Source organism: Liolophura sinensis, chromosome 8 (genome assembly GCF_032854445.1).
Source record: "Liolophura sinensis isolate JHLJ2023 chromosome 8, CUHK_Ljap_v2, whole genome shotgun sequence".
Classification (NCBI taxonomy): domain Eukaryota; kingdom Metazoa; phylum Mollusca; class Polyplacophora; order Chitonida; family Chitonidae; genus Liolophura; species Liolophura sinensis.
In genome coordinates this window covers 48,404,901-48,411,268 of record NC_088302.1, presented here as the reverse complement: position 1 = coordinate 48,411,268, position 6,368 = coordinate 48,404,901, and the positions used below count along the sequence as shown (strand labels likewise).

Here is a 6,368-nt window from a genome sequence, read left to right as displayed (position 1 = left end):
AAATCTATGTCGTTCTATATACAGAATAATTGTGATGCAATACATGACTGTAAAGTGCCCATTTATATCAACCACAGCCTATCCAACATACACGTACAGACAAGGCATGTCCACGATTGGGCCACTTTGCAATACGCGCGTGGAACTCGCTGTGTATGAATTCACAATTCAATATTTTCGGCATTGGCGGTCATACATATGAGTAAGACGGCGACAATATTAATAGATGGAAAAGCCGGAGGGGAATACCCTCATGTCGTTGCAGCTTACTGATCCCAAATCAGAAGAGAAAGCTGGCTTGTTTGATTTGAAATGGTCATATTTAGTATGACTTGTTTACTTTATTCGCCGCTAGAGGTGCAACATGGTCTCTGAAAGTGACAAAGATGCATTCATATTGAATGCTTTTCTCACCTTTGTGTACATCGCATATAATTTACCTATATAGACCGTGTCTAGTCACACAGTGTAAACTGCCTCAGCTCAGATCTGTTTGGCCTTTTGAACTGTGAGGTCACGCGTCCGAATTCAGCTCTTGTTAAGGCCTTTATATATAGAGGTCTCCGTGCATGGTTCCCGCAAAGTGAAAAAGGTTTACTCTGAGAACGGCGTAAAACACCACAAATCCAGTCTTACGAACTAAATAACGTGCCACGCCTTCGACAATAATAACATTGCGTAAATGTCCCCACGAACAAACTCCAACATAGGCGAGGTTGAACCCGCATTGCGTGTCCTTCGTGACTGAGGTGCCCTATACGACTGACCCACATTCTGGCTAAAGTGATGTATGAAGAAGTGACTTAATGATGCTAGTGAACATGATTTTACTTTTAGTAGCCTTAATTAAGAAGAGTTTTGCCATACCACATGATCGCCAGAAGTCACATTTTTATTCCGTTGTAATCGGCTGACTTTGGTAATACCTTAGGCTAAAACACATGAATGTTTTGTTTATATGTAACGTGAACATGACACGCTTTCGAAGAAAGTACCTGCAGCAATAGAGACAGACATCAAACTTTAAATTAAACGTGACTTAGCGAATTTGCTTTTCGTTAGCCTTGATTATATACGATGTGGAAGACTTTTAAAATATTTTACACGACCATGCATATACATGTACAAGTTAAATGCTATTTTACGTAATTTAAGATATTACTTTTAACTTCCATCAGATGAACTTATGCAATTGGTTCTGGAATAGAATGGCAGTGTTTTTTTTTTTCTTTGTTTGTTTTTTTTTGTTTTCTTTTTTTCACTTCGTCTTCTGTATATAGTTTAACCTGTAGCCCAAAATTCCCCATATGTATCTTCGCATTCGAAAGTTACTGCTAGCCCTTTGGTGAGCAATAGACAATCTCTAACGTTGATGCACCACGCCTATAGTGCAGGACCAGTAGGCACCCTCCCTTATCTGGAGCACTAAAAAGTATAAAGGGGGCCCTCGTAGACTCAGAGGCCAGTTGTTCAAAAGTGTGTTAAAGTTAAACCAGACTGAAATCTTTATACCTAGTCTCATACTAATCCAAATCACTTTAGTCTCAGCTAAAATCAAAACCGGGCTTAAGTTCTAATACAATTTTGGTCAACTAGGCCCAGATAATTAAAGATATGGCTCACTGAAACCATGAATCTCTTGACCAAAGAGTCGCGTGTTCGAATCCAGCTGTGGTTGTTTCCACTGAGGCTGTAAGTCCGGACGTTCGCCAGGTAGGCTACCCCGTGGTGGTTGACTCCGGAGACTCATAAGTCTGACCACCGCCATACAAGTGAAAACAATCCATGGGCTCGATGTTAAACACAAGTCAAATAAATTATTGGTTAAACATGATATGTGTCTTACCTCAAATCAAGGCTACGGAACAAAGATAATGTCCCCATCTTTTTTCTGAGCAATCCTGTCCCGATCATACGAAGCCGATTCCACAAAGACATTTCTGACACGTCAAAATTTGAAATGCACTCTTAAAGCTTACCTTTCGACTGTAGAAATTAAAATTTTGTCCACCTTATTGTTATCTAAAAACAAATGTGTCTAAATTTCAACCTCCAATACCAAAAACTGAGCATTGTGAAGAGGTTTTAAATTTTGACATAAGACACAAACGGCTTTGTGGAATCTGCTCCACAACGAATGTACAAGTGTGCCCGAGAGAGCCTGGCCCCGGGATCACAAAGTGATCTCAGACTTAAGTCCAAATTCCAATCAATAAACTTGCTATGTTCCTTTCCGCTATTTTAGCTGTTATTTGTATTACAGCAGCTTACCAAGAATTTTCGTTGTCAAGAAATATTTTGACCTTGTCACGTAAGAAATAACAATTTTAAAGTGATTCGAAATTTTGACTCTAGTCTCATGTTGATTCGTGATTCCGGGGCCTGAAATTTATTGAGCATGATTCCATATTAAATAGTGTTTTCTTTTAGCACCATATACACTGGCAGACGCATGTGAGTTCAAGTCCAGCTCATGCTGGCTTCCTATCCGGCCGTACGTGGGAAGGTCTGCCAGCAACCTGCGGATCGTCGTGGGTTTCCCCCGGTTTCCCGTGCCCGGTTTCCACCCACCATAATGCTGGCCGCCGTCGTATAAGTGAAATATTCTTGAGTACGGCGTAAAACACCAATCAAATAAATAAATAAATATAAATAAGTATCATTTTCATCTCCCACTAATTGACAGATAGACATATATATATATATATATATATATATATATATATATATATATATATTATATATATATATATATATATATATAAAAGTCAAAGTCAAAGCCGACAGAGGTCAAGATTAAGAGACCCGCCATCATGTGCACAAAATTCATGGCGAGCTAACCCATATATTAGATAGATAGTATAGATATAATTCTAAAGCCCTTCGTTGTCTGTTTGAGATTCAAGCTCTGTCAAGAAAGTAATAGAATTATTATGCAGCATATAAATGTGTACAATGTAGTTTTCAAACATAAGGAAGTGAACTCATCTGAATTGGCTTGTGTGAAAAGCATACTTCTACACTGCTGTCACGTTAACAGGCAATTTGAATGAAGACGTCTATATTTTTCAAGGATTCACCTGCTTTTATTAACAGGGGGATATGACTGTAGTGCTTCAAATGAAAATACTTTTAACACCAGCGTGTACCTTATTCGTTTTGGCAATTTCCGCAATATGAGCGCATTTATCTTCGACGTCTCCCTTTCATGAAGGACTAGATAACTCATGGGAAGGCTTTATTTATTTATTTACTTGTCCAGCTTATGCTGGATTCCGCTCTGGCTGGACGTGGAAAGGTCTGCCGCCAACGGGCTCTGCCCGGTTCCCCCTGACCATAATGACGGCCGACGTGAAATATTCCTGGGTACGGCGTAAAACACCAATGAAATAAATAAATAAATTTATTTATATATTATGTGACTAAAGCACTAAAGATATATTTCACTGACAAGATGTGATCAGGCTTTTAGGTGAAAAGAAACCAGGCAGGCCATTAATCATGGAGGAAACTCGATAGGCCACTGAGGAATATCTATAGGTCACGGAGGAATATCGATAGGCCACGTAGGAATATCGATAGGCCACGCAGGAATATCGATAGGCCACGCAGGAAACCCCGGAATCTCTTTCTGGTATACACGTGAAAGTATTATTCAGGTGCCAAGCAAAGACAAATGGTTGCTGAGTCGGCTTGGTTTCCTTGCTGCAAAGATAAGACAACTGAGCAAATGAAATAATCTTGAACACGAAGTATAGTACCAAAGTGATTCAAATTAATCAGGTATGCAGTAATACAGTAGCTGATGTCCCATGTGGAATCGTTTGCTCCTACTTCTAATCGCAGTATACACGTGTACACTTGTCTTTCACGTATTCTGAAAAGCAAGGAATGTGAATGTATACAGAATTAGGGATGAGGTACACGTACATAAGTATAGGTAATTTTGGATCTCATTATACCTCGGTTCGAGCATGATGAAGCTGAAATGGTGTCCAATAGCCTGTTGTTATTAATCGGACACTGGGGATATTTTAGCACGGCCCCCTAACAGCTAACTTATAATAAATATCCCTCCAAAAATAATATAGAGAGTTTGGGAATATAGCCTGAGGTGACAGACCTGCTTAATGCAGATCTGTATGCTTCAGTGAAGCCTGTGCCTATATCAGACCCCCACGTGGGTCACACGTACATGTAGAGCCTTAGCAAGGCTGCCTAAAGAAGCTACCCTCCGTTAAGCTTTTCACAAACGCCTGTAATCTCTTACGGGCCTTTTTTTAGTATGTCTAGCGCTGTCCCGAGTTAAAACAGGTCTTTTGCCAGTCGGTGTGCCTTCGTATACATATTGTTGTATTGCTTGTGTTACAGTACGGCTCCTGGAAACGACAGTGGCTGGTTCTTAAAGGGAACGAACTGTTACTGTTTGAAACAGGGAACCGAGGAGAGAAGGTAAGCGTACTTTGATGTTACCCATCAGAAGGTATGGACATAGTAATTAAATCCCACTGCTACAGCATTATGCACGCAGCAGTGTACCACTGTCTGAACTCGCCCTTATATAGGGCAGAATTCAGGTTAAAGTGAATGGAAGCCTATGGGCTATTGCGGGACAAACGGTTGATCTATCCGAGTAGTGGTAGGATAACGCAACCGGGGGAAATTTCACCCCCAGCCTCTCCTGTAGTCACATCCTCACCATGTGTAGTGATGTTTTTTGCGAATCATGTATCCGAAATATCCACACTCAAATACCCATTGTCATACACCTCACGCAACCAGTCATGTATACACCTTATATCACCTGTCATCCGCCTGAAATAATCACCGTTGTACACCTAAAATACCTACCGTCGTACACCTGAAATACCCACCGTCGTATACCTGAAATACCCACCGTCGTACATCTGTAATACAATGTCCTACACCTGAAATACTCACCGTCGTACACCTGAAATGTGCACCGTTGTATGCCTAAAATACCCACCGCCGTGCACCTAAAGTGCGCACTCCTATATACCTGAAATACCATCTTCGTAGACCTGAAATAGCCACCGTCGTACACCTGAAATGCCCAGCTTCGTGCACCTGAAATATCCACCACCATACACCAGAAATACGCACACCTCAAACAGACACCTACACACGTCAAATACGCACCATCATGCACTTCAAATAGCCACTACCAAGCATCTTCATATGTTCAAATGCCTCATGTCAACCACCTCAGATATCCGAGTATGTATATGCACATCTTAGATATTAACATTCGTGCACCTAAAACGGAGCATATTTGAAATATCCAACGTTTGTAGACTTCAAAAATACACACACGACTTCCTTTTACAGCTTAAGCTGTGCATCTATGTATCAAATATGCGTGTAGACAGAGCTGAATGATACTAACGTGATACCTTCGATATACCCTCTGTTATAGGCCAAACAGCTCAAGTATATGAATCTACAGTTTTTGTGTGAAATTCTTCGTCGATTCAAGGGAGATTTGAGCAGAAATACGTTATACATATATACCGATGAAAACTGATCCCTTACCACTTGAGTATTTTATTATTAATAACTCTGTTCTTTTATTTTCATTTTTGCGTAGCACAATACACAATACACAATTGATGCCAAAGTCAAAGGTGTTGTTCAAGCCAAATCTGCCATCTTTTCTAACAGATGCTATTTTATTTCATTCTTTCTCGATAGTGTTAACTTACGTCTCAACACGCACCGTGTATGTTTTTATGTAAGATGTTTTACATGAAGATCATTAAGCATATGTCATACGTAGATAGCGTGAAGGCCTTTTAATTCCATGCAAGCGTAAAGGGGTCTAAACACTCACCACTTGACCGGGAAATTGCCCATTTTGCTTGAAAGTCCAATGTCGTATACGGGGCATTTCAGTACAGATTTATAGAATTTATTTGGAGGATTGCCAAGATGCGTGTCTAGACTGTAATAATGGAGTGGCTTAACGTCTCACAGCGACCAGTCAACCCACAAGAAAGTCCGTTATCAGAAGACAAATTAGCACATTACATATTAAGTCGTGTATGGACAGAAACAAAACATCTTAAGACAAAACGTACATATACCTGTTTTGTGCGTGAGCCTTTCACCCTGGAGTCCGTGTGGATTTCGTGTCGCTGATCAAACGCAAAAATATATCATTCGCTTTCGGTCCGTGATACAAGGTCAGTAGATCAAATTTACGAATGGCCGTTTTTGTAATGTGGGAAGGTTTTCTAACACGTGTATGTACATGTATCGTTTTTAGAAAAGTTACTTTAATTAAGGCTGAAGCATCGATCGATGCAAGAAATCGTGTTATGTACTTAAAAGTCTGTTATTATGGGAGA

At 40.2% G+C, this 6,368-nt stretch overlaps 1 protein-coding gene across 1 annotated transcript in view; it reads left to right on the top strand.

Annotated features, from left to right (window-relative positions):
• Nucleotides 1-4,317: 4,317 nt before the first annotated feature.
• LOC135473620 (calphotin-like) overlaps nucleotides 4,318-6,368 on the top strand; it is a 28,550-nt gene continuing 26,499 nt past the window's right edge. The window contains exon 1 of the mRNA XM_064753481.1: nucleotides 4,318-4,452. The gene's annotated coding sequence lies outside the window, so the exon portion shown is untranslated. The remainder of the gene's footprint in view (nucleotides 4,453-6,368) is intronic.